This window comes from Asterias rubens, chromosome 2, assembly GCF_902459465.1.
Source record: "Asterias rubens chromosome 2, eAstRub1.3, whole genome shotgun sequence".
Taxonomy (NCBI): Eukaryota; Metazoa; Echinodermata; class Asteroidea; order Forcipulatida; family Asteriidae; genus Asterias; species Asterias rubens.
Window position 1 is genome coordinate 1,083,352 of NC_047063.1, and position 24,296 is coordinate 1,107,647.

At 37.9% G+C, this 24,296-nt stretch overlaps 3 long non-coding RNA genes across 3 annotated transcripts; all 3 read right to left on the bottom strand.

Annotated features, from left to right (window-relative positions):
• Window positions 1-3,609: 3,609 nt before the first annotated feature.
• Window positions 3,610-10,094, bottom strand: LOC117307018. Its single transcript, XR_004521010.1, has 6 exons — window positions 9,794-10,094; window positions 9,378-9,480; window positions 7,047-7,168; window positions 6,484-6,559; window positions 5,664-5,790; window positions 3,610-4,013 (listed from the first exon to the last, which is right to left on the bottom strand). It is a non-coding gene; the product is annotated as an uncharacterized LOC117307018 (long non-coding RNA).
• Window positions 10,095-17,664: 7,570 nt separating this feature from the next.
• On the bottom strand, window positions 17,665-19,733 carry LOC117302952. The gene is made up of 3 exons (XR_004520473.1): window positions 19,604-19,733; window positions 18,911-19,052; window positions 17,665-18,272 (listed from the first exon to the last, which is right to left on the bottom strand). It is a non-coding gene; the product is annotated as an uncharacterized LOC117302952 (long non-coding RNA).
• A 519-nt stretch (window positions 19,734-20,252) lies between these two features.
• LOC117307145 lies at window positions 20,253-24,017 on the bottom strand. The gene is made up of 3 exons (XR_004521036.1): window positions 21,619-24,017; window positions 20,760-20,902; window positions 20,253-20,390 (listed from the first exon to the last, which is right to left on the bottom strand). It is a non-coding gene; the product is annotated as an uncharacterized LOC117307145 (long non-coding RNA).
• Between the last annotated feature and the right edge of the window lie 279 nt (window positions 24,018-24,296).

A 24,296-nucleotide genomic window follows, 5' to 3' on the forward strand; every position in this document is an offset into this window, starting at 1 on the left:
GGCCGACGATTTGACAGTGCATGTGCACGTACACAATAGATTTGCACAACACTCATCTGCTACAAGAACGGCTGACAAGCTACATGTAGCGTGCCTTCTGCCTAGCTTCAAGCAGTGGTGCGATATAACCTTAGTGCAATACACAATGTGCCAAGGTTTTTTTAAGCATAAATAACGGCTTAAAAGGCTTTATGAAATTGGTCCCTGGTTTACTAAAAATTTGTTTTTTATATCTGCCAAAAAGCTAACAAATACTTCATCCTACAGACATTAGGGAGAGCTTGTACGATGGAAGTTTTAAAATTTGAAGGTTCATTCTTTAAACTCCATAAATCCAACTCAACAAAATTATTCTGGCACAACATTATTTTTGGCTTTATGACAGTTGAATGTAAAAAATTGTTTCATTTGCATTTGTTTACAATTTAATAAACTTATATTTTTAAATGTTAAAGTATTTTTGAGTTCCATTTAACTGTTATTTTAGAGTGTAGACATTTGCACTTTTATACTGTATGGTTTAATTGTTTTATTTGTATTACGGTTGCTCATTTCTTACTTTTTACTTTCATCTACTGAGCTAATTATCATTTGTACAAAGTATTTATTGACAAACAGTATGTTTTACAAGTGCACTGAGCAGTAAAGTAATGCATTGGACACTTTGGAAGTTTATTTTTATGATATGTAGATAATTACAAAGTAACAGAAAGTCCCCTTTGAACAATTCCTTGCGATCACTTTTCGCTTTCATCAATCCAAAGACATCTGGAGGTCTACATGAATACTACATTCTAAGTTGAGAGTGGAATAAAACAAACTCTTGCATCATTTTCCTGCCATTTGGTTTTTAGTAGTCCATTTTGTAAAGATGTTCAGCACAAAAGGTAGCTTAGCAACATTGTGCTTACCAAAATGAGGTTACACGGGAAGGTACACGTTTGGTAGTTACTCTAAACAAGTATTGACTTAAAACTGACTTGGTAACAGCATTGGAGAGCTGTTGATAGTATAAAACATTGTGGGAAACGACTCCCTCTGAAGTAGCATACATTTTGAGAAAGAGGTAATTTCTCGCTAAAATAATAAAAGACTTCTAGCCAGAAGTCTTGGCCAGAAGTATTTTATTCCTATCTGTGAGCACAGATATTCGTCCAGCAAGGGTGTTGTTCTCTCATCATTTTCTCGCAACATTGATGACCAATTTAGCTCAAATTTTCACAGGCTTGTTATTTTATGCTTACATGTATGTTTGGATACACCAAGTGAGAACACTGGTCTTTGACAATTACCAATAGTGTACATTCCTTTTAAGCAATCATTTCTCCTTCTGCAGCTCTATTAAATTGGGCCCCGATTATAAGTTATTAAATGTTGATCACATGTGCATTTATCTGCTGCACGCTCAAGGTTTTGCTACTTCTGGCTCCATTATTTAAAAAGCCCTAGTTCTCAAGAGCATCAGCAGGGCCCAATTTCTTGGCACACCACTGTAGGCCTATGCTGCGTTACAGCACACCTGATTCTTTGAGTTGAACGCACAGGATTCCTTGGTACGCAATGCCATGAAATTAGGCCCAGGTGAGAGAAAGATTAAATTGTTTGCGTAAAGGAGCATCAATTTACATCTTTATGAAATAAGGCTCTTTAATTTAGCTCAATAAATTGATTACTATTTCTGAGGCATTTAGCCATCAAAACACAGCAACAATAGAATAACCTGCATACAGTCAAGACAAAAAGCATAGTTGATGGCAAAACCTCTTGGCAGGGAAATTAATTAAGCTTTTATTAAGCTTTGCAAAATATTATGCAGTCCTTGGTGCTTTGATTTTTGTTTCAAATTAGCTTTTCTTTATTATTAATGTTCAATTTCACAAAATTTAATCCCAATAGTAAAAGAAGTCGCATTTCGGGTAAGGTTTCAAAATATTCATTGAGTCGTTATTTATCTGTTGAAGGTAGCAACATGGTTATCATTTTATTGCAGAGCTTCACAAAAGTATTTTTTTTTACAAATAAAAAGAATTTAAATTTCCAATGACTAACAGTGATCTGTAAACACTTCACATGCCATTGCGATCTCTTTTGTATTTAATATTTATTAAAAGAATATTTAGGCCTGAACGATCGACCCTATAAAGTTTTTCTCAAAGGCTAAATCAGAATATTTATAATATTGTTTTTTAAACTGTTATCCAATGTTGTAATAAAATATTGCACACCTTAAAAATGTAAAAAGTGTTTTGGACTGGAGGAGTTGGTTATTTTGCAATTCATTTCTATTCCCACAAAGTGACCCACATGTATGTGAGCACAACTCGTATTTTCATTTTCACTAAGTGACATGTTTAGGAATAAACTCATTTAAAAAAAGGTTGATTGACAGTTCTGTACAAATGAAGAAGTCGGCTTAATTAAAAAATATTAAATAGTTACACTTAGCAGTATTTGAATCAGTTTGACAAATAGTTCGATCGGAGCTCCTGTGGGGTTACACAAATAAATACCATGAGCTTTCCAAAACTGAAAATTAAGGATATGGCCTAAAGCATCTTAAACTTGTTAAAGTATGATTGATGAAAACAGTAAAATAGTGCACCGCCCTTGCGGGTTAGACTTGTGGACAAGTCGTTAATGGTCTGTCGCGGTGAGATAGTCGAGTTGTGGCGGTGTCATAATGATTTAGGTTGCCGCCATCGAATACTGTTCTCGCGAGATCACTGTTCTCCGACGAACTGCTGATTGCGTTCTTTTACTCCCCTTGTAGTCGTCAGAGCAGTAGTCTCGTGGGACCAGCAGTCACAGGAGAATACCGCAGAAATCGCAGGGAGATTCGGAATAGAGTTGGAATGCTATCACGCGACAGAAAATTAACCACTTTTCCCACAGATTTAAACCCAACCCTAATCCAGGCCCTAACCCTAAATTTATACATTAAAACCCAACCCCAATCAAAACCCATATTATCTTAACCCTATCTTTCAGTGGTGTAACCAATGGTGGAGGCAAATTAGTTCCTTAAGCAGATCTATGGAATTGGGCCATGGTCTTTGTTCATGTAACATTTTAATGATTGGTCTGCAATTTGATTACAATGAACTACTCGGTTATACAGGTATGATTACCCAAGTAAGGTCAATCCACAAACAAACAAACATTAATCAACGAGTAAAGACAGAAATAAATCATACACAAATATTAAGTAACAAAAAATGTAAGTTCTCTGTATATATATTCGTTTTAAAGAAATCTTTAGACAGGGACTTCAGACAACAATGAATACATATTTTGAACATGGGTCATCAAGGAAATTTAAACTTATAAAAACTGTCATCAACCAAGGTTTACAACCAAACACAAGGGGGAAAAACTATATTATAAATTTTGTTTAAAGCCATTGGACACTTTCGGAACAGAATTTTTTTTAAAGTTCACAGATTTACAAATAACTTACAGGGTTTGCAGAAGGTAATGGCGAAAGACTTCTCTTGAAATATTATTCCATGAAATGCTTTACTTTTTGAGAAACATTAATAACATTAACAATTCTCGATATCGAGAATTACGGATTTATTTTTAACACATGTCATGACATAGCGAAATGTGCAGAAACAAGGGTGGGTTTGCCCGTTATTTTCTCCCGACTCCGATGACCTGTGGACAACATACTGTTTACCCAAAAAATACACATTTCAGGAACAAATAAGATATAAATTTTACATAGAGTGAGACAAAGACTATGTTACCGTTTCCTTTTAACTTCCTGCAAGTCTTCCAAGACCAACTGATGACTATTGTTTGATGCAGAAAAACCTTCTTTTTTAAGCTTTAAATTCTTAGACAATGTTTACTCTTAATGCCCCTTACCACAAGGTCTTCTGTTATTGACTTATACATCTGCATCCTCCAGATCTACCAATGCAGCTCCAAACAGCTCCACTTGTAATCACCACTACACACTAGAATGTAGCCTTCAGTCAAGGCTCTCACTGCACCCCGGGTGGTTTACACTGAAAGGAAAGAGATTACATAAAGTGAGGAGCAGACTTTTTACTATACCTTTGCAACAGGTTTTCCAAAAATTAGGATATTATTTTTTTTATGGCAGAGAATAGTACTCTAAAGACAAAGTTGTGCAAGTTTCGTGGCCGAGCTGTTAAGAGCACCGAATTCAAACTCTAGTATTTCTGCTCAGCAGAGTGTGGGTTCTAATCCCCAGCCATGAAACTTATGTCCTTAAGCAAGACACTTAACCATTGCTTCGTCCTCCAGATGGGACTTGAAGCAGTTGGTCCCGTGTGTTGTGTAAACGCATGTAAAAGAACCCAGTGCACTTATCATAAAGAGAGGGGTTCGCCCCGATATTCCTGGCTTGCAGCATATTGCGCCACGGCACCTTGTAAACCATTACATGGTGCTTAAGGATTAGGTCTTATACCTCAAACTTGCAGTAATAATATCTGGCACTTTGTATCCCAGGTGCGTTTAAATACGGTTATTATTTTTATTATTATTAGTCCCTTGAGTTTGCAAGATCTTTTGGTTGGAAAGTTGGTTAATTGAAAACTAATGGTTCATGATGTTTTGGAATAACAAATGGTGGACCTTTTTTTTTAACTATAGGCTATGTCTTGATCTTAAAAAGTGATGATTTGCTTGATTTCCCACCCATAGGAATAACTTTTCAAATAATTTCTTTTTTTAATAAGTGGAATGTGGGTTGGGCAACAACTCAACAGTTGGAATTCAGCTGCAGTAGGAAAAAATAAATTCTTAGAGTGAAAAATTACCACCGGCCCCTTCCAGATCATTTTGTCAAGTCAGTTCTCACATCAGTTCGTAAGCGTTTTCACGAAGTAGCACGCCCTGCTACACCAGCAAAAAATAACAATCAGAGAAAACGGCCTCTGAAGTTGAACACTTTTTAGAAACTTGCTTTCCTTCAAAACTTCAAAGTTTTTCCATTTAAATTTCTCAATATAGTTGATGACTTGTACTTAAAAACTAATCTTGTTTTGACTCATTTGCGTAATTAATTATGAAACGAGAGCAGATCCGTGCTACATCGTGAAACCAAAAAAGATCGAAATACGTCTTTTTGCATTTTCACAAAGTCGCACTCGCCTATGCTACAACACAGCATTTTGTGTTACTTTATGAAACTAAGTCAGCGTGCGCGCGCTCACACAACTCTGGTGCTACTTCGTGAAAACGTTTTTACCTCACTTTGACTCGAGTGTGTGACGTGCATTACAATGGTAAACAGAGGTTCGGGTGCTACTTCGTGAAAACAAAGAATGCCACAATCGTGCAAAAGTTGAAAACACTAATTAGCTTAATTAAAAAAGTAAAGCTGTCTGAGCTTTGAAACTTGCTGGAATTGTAGGTCTTCATGCATTATCAACAAAAATGTAAAAAAATAAAATTGAAACAAAAATAGCCCTAAGCACATAGGGTGCTTCTTCGTGAAAACGCTGACGAGTTAGTTAACCTTGTGTCAATAGAGTACCTCTGTGTACTAAGAGGGAGATGTCGACAAACTCCTCCACTATTTCAACTTGAAAGTTGCAATTTTTTGAAAGCCAGGAAAAACCTTTGAAAAACAAATTGAATAAATGTTTGAAATTCTTAAACATTGATTACTCTAAATTTGTCTTTACCACAAGGTCTGCTGTTGTTGACTTCTACCTGCATCCTCCAGGTCTACAAATGCAGCTCCAAACAGCTCTCGTTGTAGTCACCACTGCACACTAGAACGTAGCCTTCAGTCAAGACACTTGCTGAAACCTGGATGGTTTTCATCAAAAGGAAGGAGATGACATCAATTGAGGCCCAGACTTTAATTCTATATCTATCCAACAAATTGGGAATAGGGTATTTCTTTCGATTGCAGAGAATAGTACTCTAAAGACAAGTTCCTTGAAAAAGTGCCTCCAAAAGTGATAATTTGATTGATTGCCCAATAGGAATAACTTCATACATAATTTCAACTTTTTTGGCCATTAAGAATGACTATGTTTAAAAGTGTCTTTCTTTTTTCAATGGGATATCGTGAGCTGAGCAACAACTAAACAATTGAAGGATTTGGGTACTTTTTGTAACATAAAACACAATGTCCACAGATTTACATTAAACTTACACCGTTTGAAGATAATGATAGTAGAAAGCAGACCTTAAAGTATTAGTTGCTGAGGTGCTGTAGTTTTTGAGAACTGAGTAAAACAATGTCATGAAAATACGTTTTTTACATGCTAAAATAATTTTTGTCTCATGATCACTGAGACGAAAATTTTTTCCATTACATTGTTTTACTCATTTCTCAAAAACTACAGCACCTCAGCAAGTAATATTTTCAGGGAAGCTTTCTACTGTCATTATGTTCAAACTGTGTAAGTTTGGTGTAAATCTGTAGACACTGTGTTTTTTGTCCTACATACCCTTTAAAAAAGGAAACAGGGAAAAAGAGTGAAAAATACCTACCAACCCCTCCAATCCAGATCATGTGTCAAGTTAGCTCCTCATTTGGTCAACATCGTTTCAATAGACAACCTGTGTACTGAGAGGATAACAATTCTTTCCTCAGTCTGCTCTTTCAACTTTAATGTTTCATTTTTTAAATTAAAAACAACTTTTAAAAAAGTTTGAACTTCTTAAAGGAACACGTTGCCTTGGACCGGTCGAGTTGGTCTTTGAAAAGCATTTTGTAACCGTTCGTTATAAAATGCACATGGGTAGAAAGATGTTGTAAAAGTATAATACAATGATCCACACAAACATGCCGCGAAATTGCACGGTTTTCCTTTTACCTCGTCGACTAACACAGTCGGCCATTTGGACTCCCATAAATGGCCGACCGTGTTATTTCCCACAGTAAAAGGAAAACCTTGCAATTTCGAGGCACATTTGTGTGGATCATTTTATTCTACTTTTAAAACATCTTTCCAACCTTATGCATTTTATAAAAAACGGTTACAAACGCTTTGTTATAGACCACCTCGTCCAATCCAAAGCAACGTGTTCCTTTAAACATTGATTACACTTACAGGGTCTGCTGTTGTTGCCTTCTACACCTGCATTCATCAGATCAACCAATGCAGCTCCAAACAGCTCCAGTTGTTGTCACTACTGCACTGAATGTAGCCTTCAGTCAAGGCGCCTGGTTTCACTGAAAGGAAGGAGATTACATATACTGATGAGGCACACACTTTGTTACTAAACTGCGCCAATAAAGTATCTAAACACTTACAAATTAGCAGATTTATCGGAACCTGAAATAGTATACAAACATTTAATTGTTCGTTTCTATTCACCGTTAATTTCTGCACGTTTTGACACATTTTGTGTTGCGCTACGATGTTGTTTGGTGGATTTATGGACACTTGAGTGGCTTAAGGTCGAATTTCAAAAGTTGCAAAAGCCCCTATTCACCCCAATTCCAAAAGGGAACTCACATAAGCATCACACTCAGACAAAATCAAGACAAAAGACACAAACTCGTTTTGTTTACATGACCATGAAATTAATTGCCGTATCTTTAACTCTGAAACTGCTGTTATCCTGTCCTCCATTCTTGGTGTGTCCTCCATCATTGTCCTGAACGGCAAGGAGTCGTCTTCTCATACTCTCAATGAGACCTCTGATCAATCCCCTGCCATTTCCTGATCAGGATGCGTCGCAAACCCCTCGAGAGTGGTGTCAGGCTTTATGGACTTGTTCACTTTCTTCTTCTGCTGCAGAAGTCACCCTCGGACGGCCACTCCTTGGCAGGTCGTCCACATTTCCCTGAGCTTGGTAGCGATTCCACCATTTACTGACCGTCGCTGGTGACGTTTTTACCTGATGAGCTGCAGCTCGCATCGACGTACCGGCTTCTATCAAACCAACGATCCGTCCTCTTTCCTGTTTGGTCGTTTGAGCCATCTTTCCTGTTATCTTGAAACACCTTACCCTGTCTTACCATTGTTGTATGCCTCCCATCTTTGACCCATTTGCTTGGTTACTGACAATTATTGGTGAGTTATGTTCATCGCAACCGATTTATCCAAAACGCGACCAAAAAAACATCATTTATAAAAGGCGAGCAAAAGAAACGCCGATCTTACTCGTCACAATACAACGATTTAGCTTGAATAGGGGCTTTTGCAACTTTTGAAATTCGACCTTAAGCCACTCAAGTGCCCGTAAATCCACCAAACAACATCGTAGCGCAACACAAGATGTGTCAAAATGTGCAGAAATTAACAGTACTCGAAATGAATAATTATTTTTTGGCATACTGTTTCAGGTTCCGATATATCTGACCATTTGTAAGTGTTTAGATACTTTATTGGCGCAGTTTATATCTTTGCAAAGTGCAAGGAATGAGGGTTTTATAGATGTAAACTTTGCATCGGCCACAAATTTTGATTCTAACCTTACAGAATACAGCATTGTGTGTTAGCACTGTATACTTTCCCCAAGGCATATTACTCTGGTGGGATTTGAACCCACTGCAACTCTAGGTCAGATGACTCACCAACTAGACCTTTAAGTTTTCCAGGCAGAAAAAGGCAGTTATAATCTAATATTTTAGCAGCGGGTTCCTCAAAGATTTAGATGTTAGTTCTGGGAATGAAGGTATTACATGTATTTTTGAACGAGGGTATAATTATTATTGATTGCAGTAAATAGTACTCTTAAGGAAAGTTCCTTGGGATGTGCAAGTTTGTTGGTTGGGAATTGGCTTTAAATAAGGGAATCAATGTGTGGTGAAGAGGTTTTCAACCAGTGGTTTAAACCCAACGAGGCCTGATTCTTGATAATTTTACCGAGAAGAAGTCAAGATAAATTATCAAGAACCAGGCAGTCGGCGGGTTTAAACCACTAGTTGAAAACCGATTCAATACACTTTGATTCCCATTCATAAATACCTTTTCGGTCAAAAAACATCAACACTTTTTGGTCAAAATGTAAAATAAATCCAAACATTATAATTGTTCAATGATTTCTTTAAACGCAACACCCCTCCAGCTATGAAATGGTAAGGCCCTCTGGTAAACAACTCCTTTTAAGGAAATGCTGTGCGCGTCATGCGTATCGAGTGACGTGGCACAACTGTTCCAGCTGTTGCTCTTGACCACAGGTGCAAACTCACGTGTCAAGCCCATGTTTCAACACTTTTTACTGGTCATTAACAAAGGTTTATACACACCCACGTGACGCGCTCTCCACCAATAGGAATAGCGAAACTGTCCGAGGTATTTATGAATGGGAGTTAATGCTTCATGCTGTCAGGGAACCACAAATGGATTACTACTTTTGACTGTTGGCTATATGTAGCACTTCAAAGCTGATGAGTTGCGAAACTTAATTAAAACTTTTGTTTAATTTCAAACCTTGTAGACTGCTTGAAACTTTTTGCATGTATATTCTCCCACCAATGCAGCTCAAGAATGTAGCCTCCAGTCAAGGCACTCACAGAACCCTGGATGGTTTTCACTGAAATAAAGGGAATGACACATGCAGTAAGCCCATAACACTCTGTTTATTTGTAATAATTGCAAGAGCTGAATACATTGTTTCAAGATTTAGGGTACTAGGTTTTGAATGCTTCATGCAAATAGAGCAACTATCTTTAACTGATGGCGATATCTACATCTTCAAAAGGAATAACAAGATTCTTTCTTCAAAGTATGAAAAGATATTGAAGTTGGTCTGATTTGTGAATACCGATGCTGTTGTGGTATCAGAAATTTGCCAAAAATTATGTGGGAAGAAAGTCTTCTCAATTTTTAAAATGTTGAACATTCACCTCAAACCAAGCTGACTGTTGTTGACTTTCCACACCTGCATCCTTCAGATCTATTGATGCAGCTCCAAACAGTTCCAGTTGTTGCCACCACTGCACAGAAGAATGTAGGCTTCAGTCAAGGCGCTCACACAACCCTGGGTACCCTGAAATGAGATGACTTACAATAGATTAACAGGGTGCTGTGGTGCAAGGTGCTGTCAATCAAACCAGGATTACCAGGGGGGACAACCCTTCTCTTTTAATGCATGGAGCTCTTTTACGTGCATTACACAACACACGGGACCAACAGCTTTACGTCTCATCCGAAGGACACAGCACTAATGGTTTAAACTTAAAAGTGTCTTGCTTATTAAAAAAGGACACACACTCAGCTGATCAGAAATACCAGAGCTCGAGTCTGGTGCTCTTCTCGGCCACCACACTTTGAAAAGTTGTGGTTAGTTGCACGAAAAGCTAGAGTGATTAAGGTATTATCTTCAACTACAGAAATAGAACAACACGCCTTGAAATGACCCCCACTTGCCGCAGTGCCTTTACTTTTGCCGTGGTGCCCTTTGCAAAGTTCAAATACAAATTTACATTTCCCTCATAGAAGTGCCCCTTACCAGAGGAAAATTGAAGTGCTCCTTCGAGAGCGAAAACCAATGCCTGTAAACAATTGATGTTGAAACAAATATAGATTGCCTTGTAGAATGACAATTGAGATAATACTTTTAACTACCAGATAAACTAAAAAGTTTAGTCATTTGAGAGGTTACAATATTGTAACTGTATTGATACACAATTTCTTTTTTTAAACTTAGCAGTAAAATAGAATTTTTTGAAATGTTCATGATCTTCCAAATGTCATATAGTTGTCTTGAGTATTTTTTCAATTAACTAAGTAGTTTCAGAAACTCATCTTACATAAACTTATGCATTACCAAACCTTGGTTAGACCACAGTCCCTGTGGGTAGACATCACTCCAGCTGCACAAGCAAGTTCATCACTTCAAGATGGCAAAACATTACCTGCATCTTGGGAAGAAAACTATCTAGAAAGGTTAGCATTTGAGGGGTCACATCATGCCATAGCGTGATTTACACCATGAGTTTACCCTGAGACCTTACCAAACCTGTCATTATGTATGGTGCCAATGAGTTAGCCACCAATGTGCAGTCACCTGTCACAGCATCGGCATTAGGAAGAATCGGTTATACTGTGAAAAACAAGAAAATGGTTATTGGCTGAAAAGGAAGAGGTTAGAGACCTGTGGAAGTAAGAGCTGCAAAAATGGTTAGAATTCAGCTGTGGAGAAAAAGTGTTAGTTTCTTTCTCACTTACCAATACTTTACCCGTCGTGAATAACTTGACCTTTGCTTGAAAACGCTTGACCTCACTGAACCCTGATCATCAGTGACATCGAAGGGAGAATCGTCATCGTCTACCATAGAGCTACCAATTATGCAGTAAACCTGCTAGAAAAGGGAGTTAATCTTATCTCTAGGCCAACACTATTATTAACTCTAGGCCTACACTTACCACTAATACATACCTTCAGGAATCAAAGGCATCAGTGTTCTCAGTGGTTGCTCTCTCTCTCTCTGTTTCATCATGGAGAATAAAATATCCCGCTCTTGTTGTTTCATCTTTTTCCATTCCTGTTGTTTTATTTTTTTGTTCTTTTGACGCAGCGCTCAAAAACTAATTCATTGCAGTAGTTTTGGTACATAAATCCCGAGGGCTATGAACAGATTTGTTTGGGTGGAAGTTAACTAATTTTGTAACAACTTGTTTTTATTTTATTGTTTCTTGACAACTTTGCTGAGGTTGTGTATGTTGTATTTTTCTTACTACAATTTATGTTCAAGGACTTTGGGTCATATACTCAAAGAAAATAAGCTACACATTCAGAACTGATGAATGCTGTCATTAGGAATATTATGTATATTAATTTAGTATGTATGATAATACTCCTAAATCAAACATGGATCATAAAAATGAATGCAGATTGGACAGGAATCTAATTTCAGGTTATGCTCACTACTATATAGTAGGCAGCGGTTTGTTATAGTTAAAAATCTACACCCAGAATTGATGTAATGATGATATTAGGAGTATGTTAATAGACATTTAGCCTGTCTATATTGTTTATTTTTAATACTCCTAAATCAAACATTGATCATCAAACAGTAAAAAAAGAAGAAGATTTTTAGGGGAAGATTCACCCAATCTCTCTTACTAAACTTATTTGTAGGCTGTAGGCTTTCAACCTAAAGATATTTATTTTGATTTTCAAACAAATTAATCATGACAATTGTATACTAAACATGACAACTGACGACTTTGAAGTTTCAAACCCAAGAAATTTCCAGAAAGACTTGTCTTCTAATTAAAAAGCATCATTGGCTTCGACCAATATGCACTACAAGAAATACCAAGACAGAGTGAAGTCACATTGAAAGCTCAACAAAATGTGGGACAACATCGACAAGTTCATCGTAGATTATCTGGTGGGGACAGGGGCTGTAAAACAAGGGTGGGAACCTGCAAGAAATGGGTTAGATCTTCGCTTACCGTCTTCCAATCTTGTCTTTGTCTTTCATTGGACGATATCCAATGCCACATCCCCATACCACAGAATCCATAGATAACTCTCATCAGACAAGTCTATCAATACTTAGCACAGGAAACGTTCTGCCTTGAATCTTGACTTGAACACGGCAGCTCCGCGGTCCGGGTGCGCCTCTCAGCTCAACAAGGTGGGCTAGTCGTTCCCCGACTCGGTCCACATCAGTCAGCAAGGCCCGGTTACAGCTTACTGACGAAAAGTACAGTTGGAATACAACCCCTATCCTCAATGCTACAGTTCTAGTTCATATTGAAGGGGTTTATTTATAAGGTTAAATTTCAAACGTAGGCATTGAGGTTTTGTGCATGAATGTTCACCAACATTCAACAAGATGTTGTTAGAGGAGCTCTTGGCTTCGGTCGTGCATCTTTTACACTGCAATCAGTCCGCGTTCAATCACTGGAGCACTCTTTAGCCACACTCTCGTGCTCAACATTGAAGTTAAATATTGTCTAATAGTTCACTTCTATAAAGTCGGTAGTCCGAGTTAAAGTTAACTCCATGGAACTTACGATATGCACTGAAGGGCTCAACAGTGATTTCTTCTTTAGTCTGCAATTTTTGTAAAGAAAACTTTTTTCTTGCAAGTGAAAGAATTGCTCACCACTCTCTCTGTCCATCCTTTCTCTATGCTCAGCAAACTCCATGGTCTTAGTCGACTGTGTCCTTCAAAACTCAACCAAGGCTATCAAATGCTGCAACAATTATTGTCAATATTTCTTGAACACATTATCAGCAAAAACTACTTATTTTGTTCGGTAAAGTTCACCCAAAAGAAAACGCGACGTCCAAATCCAGCGCTGGAGCCCAGAGGTAGGGCCCATCCTTCATGCAGTCCACGCGTACTGAAAATGGCCTGTCAAATTGTCGTCTGCCCGCACGCGCCCACACGAGCCCACATGGAAGCATGTGCCAATAACTGTGTCATTTGCATAATTACACCTGCGGAGAAAACAATCAGTGAATCTGATTGGATAATTACACCCGTTGAAATCACCTGATTGGAGGATCCAACTCTTGAGAACAACAACCGCCCACGTAAGCCCACATGGAAGCATGTGCCAATAACTGTGTCATTTGCATAATTACGCCTGTGTGGAGAAGACAATCAGTGAATCTGATTGGATATTCACACCTGTTGAAATCACAATCGGTGAATCTGATTGGATGATCCTAACCTTGACAATAACAAACTCGCGTGTGGTCACTCTGCCCATTTCAACTGCGCAGTTACCCTGATTATCCAGGGACTTCGATGCTTACCTGGTTAATAAATAACAGCGTAATATAGAGCATGGAGGAATAAATTAGTCTAATTCCTCCATGTAAAGAGCAATTGAATTTATTGTCCTTATGTATTACCGTACAAGGGATAGGCTTGAACACAATAAGAAATTGGACAATTTAGACAAAATCTTGCAATCCATGGTGCGAGAATGTTTTTCGAATTAAGGTGGAGCGGGGGCCGAGTTGAAGACTTGGGGCAATGTAGTGTATCGAAACATCCATTTGCTCATTTGTTATACACAACAATGTGCTGTAGGATGGGATGGGTGGAGGCCTGAGGGGGGCTCAACCTTACCACAACAGAATAATTTCTGAAAAAGCAGCTTCAGAAGTTGTCCACACACTGGGCCAAATTTCCAAATTTCATAGAACTGCTTAAGCATTATAATTATGCTTACTAGGTTGCCGTCCACATTGTTAAGAAGGAGACATTTGGGTCATGTTCAGTCCAAGTGCTTAAGAACACGAGTGGCATTATAAATTATAATTTGGAACTATAGAGGGCGGTATATAAGATAAGTGGTCTACTCCCAGCACACGAGTCTTAACGTGGGCCCAATTTCCTGCGCAAGCACATAATCTTGCTTGGCAAAAACAGGTTATCATACAACATTCCATTAAGTTTATTCTGTTGCGACAGTGGTGCCCTACTCATTTTGGCTAAGCATAGAAATGAAGTTGTCAAGTAGTATTTTCTGCTCATTTCTGCTAAGCAAAGAAACATTAGCAATATCTGTGAAAATAAGCCCTGATTCTTGACCTCTTCCAATAAATAATAATAATAATAATATCCCAGGATTGAGAAGGGATTTCTTCTTTGTTACTTTTGTAGCCTTCACCTCAAGTGCCCCCCCCCCCCCACACACACACACCTTAGTTGATGTCCATTTCTTCAACGATGCTCCATCTGTTCCCATCACCAACATACTATTCAGACTTTTGACGATATAAAAATCGCACTAGTAAAATATTTTATTTCATGTGCTTGCTTTTGGCACCCCTGAACAGACACTATGTTGATAAATTAGGAAGATCACAAAAATAGGGATGGATAGCTTAGTTGGTAGATCACTGGCTTGTTAATCATCCGAAGGTTGTTGGTTCAAGTCCCACTCAAGTAAATTTGTCTTTGTTCCAAGTCAGTTCCCCTGTGGTTTATAATACTCGTTTGTAGCTTTTAAATTTAAGTACAACAAAACTAAGTATGCTTGCTAGACTAAGATTACCAGCCAAAGTACCATGTCATGTGTACAATGTGTACATGGTTTCCTGCACATTTCCGCTTAGCACAAATTGGTAAGCAATATTTTTGCTTAAGCAGCTCTTTGAAGTTGAGCCATGGTCTCAGTTCATGTAACATTTAATTGATTGGTCTGAAATTTGATACATTGAACTACTCAAGTATACAGGTATGATTATTCAAGTAAGCTTAGTCCACAAGCAAACAAACATTAACCAATAAGTAAATACACAAATAAACACACAAATAAAGGAACAAAAAAACACAGATTCTTTTAATTGGTTTATTTCTTTTGAAGAAATCTTCAGAAATTAATGAATACACATTTTGAGTATGGATCGGAAATGTAAACCTGTATAAAAACTGTCAACAACAGAAATGTTTTAAACTAAACTCATGGGGGGGGGGAGGACACATTTTACTATCAATTTTGCTTAAAGGCACTGGGCACTATTGGTAACTACTCAAAGTAATTGTTAGCATAAAAACTGACTGCAACTGAGCAATGGAGAGCTGTTGAAATGATAAAATATTTTGAGAAATGGCTACCTCTGAAGTAGTTCTTGAGAAAGAGGTAATTTTTCACACAAATAATAAAAGGCTTCAGCTGAAGCCTTTTGTTTAGCATCTGAAAGCACACAAAGTTGTGCACTATAGGGTGTTATATCTTTCATTATTTTCATGCAACTTTGAGGACCAATTGAGCCAAAAATATCACAGGTTTTGTTATTTTATGCAACAGTTGGGATACACCAGGTGAAAGTACTGGGGTGGATTTCACAAAGGTAGTCCTAACTTAGGACTAGTCCTAGGCAATGCTAAGAGAATAGGACTGGTCCTAAGTTAGGACCAGTAACCCATCCTAACTTAGGACTGGTCCTATCTCTTAGCATTGCCTAGGACTAGTCCTAAGTTAGGACTACCTTTGTGAAATCCACCCCTGGTCACACAAATTCCAGAGTATTAAAATGGCATACATAAAACCTACACATTTTAGGAACAAAGATAAATATAAATTTTACATAGAGTGAGATAAAGACTATGTTACCGTTTCTCTTTCATTTATTGCAAGACCAGCTGATAACTATTGTTTCATGCAGGAAAGAGGGTGCCATTTTTTGTTCAATGCTGAAACACAAACAGATTAGTAAATATTGATTCAGTAACCCCTTCGAGAATATCTGTCACGTTATGAGCAGTACCAAGTTAATGGTCAACCTTGATTCGATAGTCGACCTTCATGCATGATGGGAGATAACAACAATTTTAACTTCTGTTTCAACTTACAAAAATGGCAAATTTGAGAGCCTGTAAAAGCAGATTAAAAGTCTTGAAATGGAAGAGCATTGATCTCAAATAAAATCTGCTTCATTTGAGGTATTACTTTGTTCTTCAATGTACAGGGAATATTATAGCTCTGTCAGCACTATATAAAATAGTGAAAAACATTGGGGTGCATGAGTCGAGGCAAATTCGAAAAAGTTGTAATTTGTCAACATTGATTGTTCTGAATGTACAAGGGTCTGCCTTTGTTGACTTCTACACCTGCATCCTCCAGATCTATTGATGCAGCTCCAAACAGGTCCAGTTGTAGTCACCACTGTACACTACAATATAGCCTTCAGTCAAGGCGCTCGCTGCAACCCAGATGGTTTACACTGAAAGGGAAGAGATTACATAAAGTGAGGCACAAACTTTGTTACTAAAGTAATGAGGGAATTCTTTTTGATTGCAGAAAACAGTACTCCTCAGACAAGTTTCTTGCGATGTGCAAGTTTGTTGGTTGGGAAGTTGGTATAGATTGGAGCAATGTGGGGTTAAGATTGGAGCAATGTGGAATCAAAAAGTTTAAATAATTTTCTCTTTTCTGACAATTTCTCAGATTGTGTTCCCACTGGGATTATTGTTCCTGCCAAGACATAACCACTCTGGATTTCGGGGTTGTCTAAAAAACGCAACTACATTTTTTATTGAAATTTTCAGATGTTGGTTTTATTGAAAACACCTTCATTTGTAAAACAATTGAATGATTCCAAAAACAAAAGGAATGCTTTGCCTCTACTGAGGTAAGTGAACTTTGTTTAATAGACAACCGAGACGAACATAACAACAAATTCCTCTTCTGTTTCAACTTGAAAGTTTCATGTTTGAAAGCCAAGAAAAACCATGGAAAATTTTTGAGCTTGGAGAACATTGATCTAAAATGTCCGATTCTTTTGAGGCAATACTCTGTTCTTCATTGTACCAGGTGTATTTTAGCAGTCTGTTTATTTTTTTGTTTAACCTGGAGTGGTTGTGTGTTTTACAACCAAAATTAACAAATTGAAATTTTTAAACAATGTTTACTTTGAGTTGCTCCTTACCACAAGGTCTGCTTTGTTGACTTCTATCTACCACTAGAATGTAGCCTTCAGTCAAGGCGCTCACTAGACCCTTGATGGCTCTCACTGAAAGGAAGGAGATGCCATACAAAGTGAGAAACAGATTTGGTACTACATCATTGCAACAAATTGCAAGGAATGGGGGAATTATTTGTGATTGCAGAAAACAATACTCCTCAAGTTTCTTGAGATGTGCAAAATTGCCATAAAGCATGCCATTTTGAGAAGCATTTCACTTTGAAGTAATGTGCTGCTGGGATCGTGGTTATGTAACAAGATCAATTTTTTAGACCCAAAATTTGAATCTAAAAGTGTTATTGTGGTATTTTTTGGATGAGACAAAGACTCTGTTACCGTTTGTCTTTCATTTATTGCAAGACCAACTGATAACTATTGTTTCATGCAGGAAAGAGGGTGCCATTTTTAAATGCTGAAACACAAACAGATTAGTAAATATTGATTCAGCAACTGCTTCCAGAATATCTGTCATGTTATGAGCAGTTCAAAGTTAATGGTCAACCTTGATGCGATAGTCGACCTTCATGCATGATGGGAGATAACAACAATTTTCACTTCTGTTTAAACTTACAAAAATGGCAGATTTGAGAGCCAAGAAAAACACATAAAACGTCTTGAAATGGGAGAGCATTCATCTAAAATAAAATCTGCTTCATTTGAGGCATTACTTTGTTCTTCAATGATAGGGCAAATTGAATAGCTAAGTCCGTCAACGCTTTTTACAAATACATTTGGGTGCTTGAGTCAAGGCAAATTTGTAAAAAGGTGTAATTTGTCAACTTTGATTGTTCTGGCTGAACAAGGGTCTGCCTTTGTTGACTTCTACACCTGCATCCTCCAGATCTATTAATGCAGCTCCAAACAGCTCCACTTGTAGTCACCACTGCACACTAGAATGTAGCCTTCAGTCAAGGCACTCCCTGCACCCTGGATGGTTCTCACTGAATGGAAAGAGATTACATAAAGTGAGGAACAGACTTTGTTACTACATCATTGCAACAAATTGCAAGGAATGGGGGAATTCAGACAAGTTTCTTGAGATTACAAGTTTGTTGGTTGGGAAGTTGGTATAGATGGGAGCAATGTGGGTTTAGATGGGAGCAATGTGGAATCAAAAAGTTTAAACTTTTTTCTCTTTTCTCACAATTTGAGGGGTAGCACCTAAAGATCTGATAGAGTAGATGTTGCTTTTCAATGTATAAGGTCTGCCCCAAATGTGATAATTGTTCCTGCAAAGACATAACCGCTCTGGATTTCGGCGTTATCTAAAAAATGCAATTGTGAGATGTTGATTTTATTGAAAACACCTTCATTTATATAGGATTAAAAGAATTTAATGATTCCAAAAACAGAAGGAATGCTTTGCTTTTACTGAAGTAAGTCAACCTTGTTTCAACAGACAACCGAGGATAGATGACAATTCATCTTCTGTTTCAACTTGAAATGTCTGATTCTTTGAGGCAATACTCTGTTCCTTATTGTATCAGGTATATTTTAACCTGGCGTGGTTGTGTGTTTTCAAAACCAAAATTAATAAATTGAAACTCTAAAACAATGTTTACTCCGAGTTGCTCCTTACCACAATGTCTGCTGTTGTTGACTTCTATAGCTGCATCCTCAAGATCTACCAATGCAGCTCCAAACAGCTGAAGTTGTAGTCACCACTGCACACTAGAATGTAGCCTTCAGTCAAGGCACTCCCTGCACCCTGGATGGTTTCACTGAAAGGACAAAGACTTCATAAAATTAAAAACATACTTTTTTTACTAAGCATCTTTGCAGCAAGGTGCAAGGAATGTGGGAATTACTTTGGGTTGCAGAAAACAGTCCTTCTAAGATAAGTTCCTTGAGACGTGCGGTTTGAGATGGGAACTTATACTTCATGTTTTCACTTCATGAATTCAGTATATACTGTTGGTTGCATCTAGAACTTCAATTTGATAACATATTGTATAGGAAGAACTTCTCTTAAAAAGTTTCAATAATGCATTATTGCAAACTTAGGGGCCATTCAGAATCATCAATATTGAAAAGTTTTTTCACAATTCTTTTTCACAATTCTGTTTCAACTTGGAAATTGCATGTTTGAGAGCCAAGAAAAGCCATTAAGATATCTGCATCCTCTAAGGCATTTGTTCTTCAATATATCAAATATTGAAGAGTCTGTCAATTTCTTTTAACAAAGTCCGAGGTGGGTTAAGTGGGTTTCAAAACAAGATGAAAATGGTTTGAAATTGTGATATGATTACTCTGAGTCTGAGTTGCCCCTAACCACAAGGTCTGGTGTTGTTGGCTTCTACACCTGCCTCCTCCAGATGACCTTATGCAGCTCCAAACAGCTCTAGCTGTAGTCACCACTGCACACTAGAATGTAGCCTTCAGTCAAGGCATGCGCTGAACTCTGGAAAGAGATTGACATAAAGTAAACAAAAAGAATTAGCTGTTGCAAACTGCTTACCAGCCAAAAAACCTATGGTACAAATGCAAACAGTAGTAAATGGCCTATTGTTTGGACCCTAGCAGAGTCTTTCTCAAATTCGAGAAAGACTCTGCTAGGGTCGAAACAGCAGGCAATTAACTATTTTTTGGGACACAAAGTGAGGCACACTTTGTTACTAGGCCTATATCTTGGCAACAAATTGCAAGATCTGAAAATAACTATTGTTTCATCAGGAACAAGGGTTTTATTTCATATTGCAAGAACACAAAGTAGTATACTCTTCAGACAAGTTCTTTAAGATGTTGATGTTTGTTGGTTTTGGAAGTTGGCTGGGATGGGAACTAATACTTCATAACTAGTTTTCAATTCCTGGCCATGTAGTTCTTCAAAGGTGACAAGCTGTTTAACTTATTTGCGGGAGATTATGTGTGAAGAACTTCTCCTCAAATAAAATGTATTAAAAATGTTTGATTACTTTCAAACTATTCTGACTACTGATGACTTTCCGCACCTGTATTCTCCACTCCACCAATGCAGCGCTGGTTGTAGTCACCACTGCGGCACACATTAAGAATGTAGCCTCCAGTCAAGGCACTCACAGAACCCTGGATGGTTTTCACTGAAATGTAGGGAATGAAACATGCAGTACGCCCATAACACTCTGTTACTTGGAATTAATTGCAAGAGCTGAATACATTGTTTCAAGATTTAGGGTACTAGGTTTTGAATGCTTCATGCAAATGGAGCAACTATCTTTGACTGATGGTGATATCTACATCTTCAAAACTAAAAAACAAGAACCTTTCTTCAAAATATGAAGAGATGTGCATTGGTCTGATTTGTGAATACCTATGCTGTTGTGGTATCGGAAATGGTACATCTACTTGAGACTGCTGGATATATTGCCAAAGCTGCAGGTTACTTATAATTTGCCAAAAATTACGCAGGAAGAACTTCTTCTCAAATTAAAAAAATGTTGAACATTCACCTTTAACCAAGCTGACTGTTGTTGACTTTTTACAGCAGCATCCTCCAGGTCTATTGATGCAGCTCCAAACAGCTCCAGTTGTTGCCACCACTGCACAGTAGAATGTAGCCTTCAGTCAAGGCGCTCACACAACACTGGATACACTGAAATGAGATGACTTACAATAGATTTACAGGGTGCTGTGATGCAAAATGCTGCAAATCAAACCAGGATTACCGGGGGGGGGGGGGGGGGCAACCCTTTTCTTTTACATGCATTACACAACACACAGGACCAACAGCTTTAAGTCTCATCCGAAAGATGTCCCTATTCGAGTCCAGAGTCTTCTTGGTTACAACACTTTGAAATGTAGTGGTTAGTTGCATGAACAACTACAAATATCTAACAACAGGCCTTGAAATGACCCCCACTTGCCGCAGTGCCTTACTTTTGCCGTGGTGCACTTTGAAAAGTTCAAATACAAATTTACATTTTCCTTATAGAAGTGCCCCTAACCAGAGGAAAATTGAAGTGCTCCTTTAAGAGCGAAAACCAATGCCTGTAACAATTGATGTTGAAACAAATGTAGATTGCCTTGTGGAATGACAATTGATGTAATACTTTTGACTACCAGATACAACTAAAAAGTTTAGTTGTTGGAGAGGTTACAATATTGTAAACTGTATTGATACATGTTTTTTTTTTTTTTTTTTTAACAACATGTTTATTTATTTTTTTTATTTATGTTTTTAACAATAAGCTAGAATTTGTGACATTTTTATGGTCTTCAAAATGTCATAGTTGTCTTGAGTTGAGTATTCTTTCAATTAACAAAGTAATTTCAGAAACTCCTATCTTACATAACCATGCATTACCAAACCTTGTGTAAGACCACAGTCCCTGTGGGTAGACATCTCTTCAGCCGCACAAGCAAGTTCAGTAGCTTCAAGATGGGAAAACATCACCTGCATACTTGGGAAGAAAACTATCTAGAAAGGTTAGCATTTGAGGGGTCACATCATGCCATAGCGTGATTTACACCATGAGTTTACCCTGAGACCTTACCAAACCTGTTATGTATGGTTCCAATGAGTTAGCCACCAATGTGCAGTCACCTGTCACAGCATCGGCATTAGGAAGAATCGGTTATACTGTGAAAAACAAGAAAATGGTTATTGGCTGAAAAGGAAGAGGTTAGAAACCTGTGGAAGTAAGAGCTGCAAAAGTGGTTAGAATTCAGCTGTGGAGAAAAAGTGTTAGTTTCTTTCTCACTTACCAATACTTTACCTGTCGTGAATAACTTGACCTTTGCTTGAAACACTTGACCTCACAGACACCTGATCATCAGCGAGACATCGAAGAGAGAATCGTCATCGTCTACTATAGAGCTACCAATATTCAGTAAACCTGCTAGAAAAGGGAGTTAATCTTATCTCTAGGCCAACACTATTATTAACTCTAGGCCTACACTTACCACTAATACATACCTTCAGGAATCAATGACATCAGTGTTCTCAGTGGTTGCTCTCTCTCTCTGTTTCATCATGGAGAAGGAAATATCCCGCTGTTGTTGTTTCATCTTTTTCTTTTCCTGTTGTTTTATCTTTTTCTCATTTGTTCATGTGACGCAGCGCTCAAAAACTAAATCATTGCACTAGATTGGGTACATAAATACCGAGGGCTATGAACAGATTTGTTTTGTGGAAGTTAACTGCTTTTGTAACAACTCGTTTATATTTCATTACTTCTTGACAACTTTGCTAAGTTTGTGTATGTTGTATTTTTCTTACTACAGTGACTGTTTAAGGAATTTGGGTCATATACTCATAGAAAAAAAAGCTATACATTCAGAATTGATGAATGATGTCAATAGGAATATTATGTATATTAATTTAGTATGTATGATAATACTCCTAAATCAAACATGGATCATCAAAATGAATGCAGATTGGACAGGAATAATCTAATTTCAGGTTGTGTCACTCCTATAATACGCGAGAAAAGTAATAAAATATAAAATAATATTTAAAAAAAGAGAGATTTTTGGGGATAATTCACCCAATCTATCTGACTAACTTATTTGGATTTTACCCCCAAACTGTAAGCCCTAAACATTAAGATATTTAGTTTGATTTACAAAAAATTAATGATGACAATTGTAATTAAACATGACAACTGACGACTTTGAAGTTTCAACTCCAAGAAATGTCCAGAAAGATTTGTCTTCTAATTAAAAGCATCATTGGCTTCGACCAACATGCACTACAAGAAATACCAAGACAGTAGAGTGAAGTCACATGGAAAGCTCAACAAAATGTGGGACAACATCAACAAGTTCATAGCAGAATATCTGGTGGGGACAGGGGCTGTAAAACAAGGGTGGGAACCTGCAAGAAATGGGTTAGATCTTCGCTTACCGTCTGCACACTCTTGTCTTTGTCTTTCATTGGACGATATCCAATGCTACATCCCCATACCACACAATCCATAGATAACTTTCACCAGACAAGTCTATCAATAGTTAGCACAGGAAATGTTTTGCCTTGAATCTTGACTTGAACACGGCAGCTCCGTGGTCCGGGTGCGCCTCTCATCGTTCTCCGACTCGGTCCACATCGGTCAGCAAGGCCCGGTTATAGCTTCTTGACGAAAAGTACAGTTGAAAAACAACCCCTATCCTCAATGCTACAATTCAGTTCATCCTGAAGGGGTTTAATAAGGTTAAGTTTCAAAAGTAGGCATTGAGGTTTTGTGCATGAATGTTTACAAAACTTTCATAAAGATGTTGTTAGAGGAGCTCCTGGCTTCGGTCGTGCATCTTTTACACTGCAGTCAGTCCGCGTTCAATCACTGGAGCACTCTTTAGCCACACTCGCGTGCTCAACATTGAAGTTGAATAATTATTGTCTAATAGTTCACTTCTATAACGTTTGCAGTCAGTCCGAATTAAAGTTAACTCCATGGAACTCACGATATGTACTGAAGGGCTCAACAGTGAGTTTTTCTTCATTCTGCATTTTTTGTACGATGGAAATTCTGTCTTGCAAGTGAAAAAATTGCTCACCAATTTATCTGTCCATCCTTTCTCTATGCTCAGCAAACTCCATGGTCGACTGTGTCCTTCAAATCAAAACTCAACCAAGGCTATCAAATGCTGCAACAATTATTGTCAATATTTCATAAACACATTATCTGCAAATATGACTTATTTTGTTCCTAAAGTTCATCCAAAAGAAAACGCGACGTCCAAATCCAGCGCAGGAGGGCCCATCCTTCCTGCAGTCAACGCGTACTAAAAGTGGCATGTCAAAAAATGTCGTCTGCCCACAAGTGCCCACGCGCCCGCACGTGCGCCTCGTTTGCATAATTACACCTGTTGATATTGCAATCAGTGAATCTGATTGGAGGTTTAGATCGCAATCAGGGAATCTGATTGGATGATCCAACCCTTGAGAACATCAAACTCGCGTGTGGTCACTCTGCCCATTTTAACTGCGCAGGTCACGGTACATATATCAAGGGACTTCGAGGCCTACGTCACACCACACAGTGTGGCTT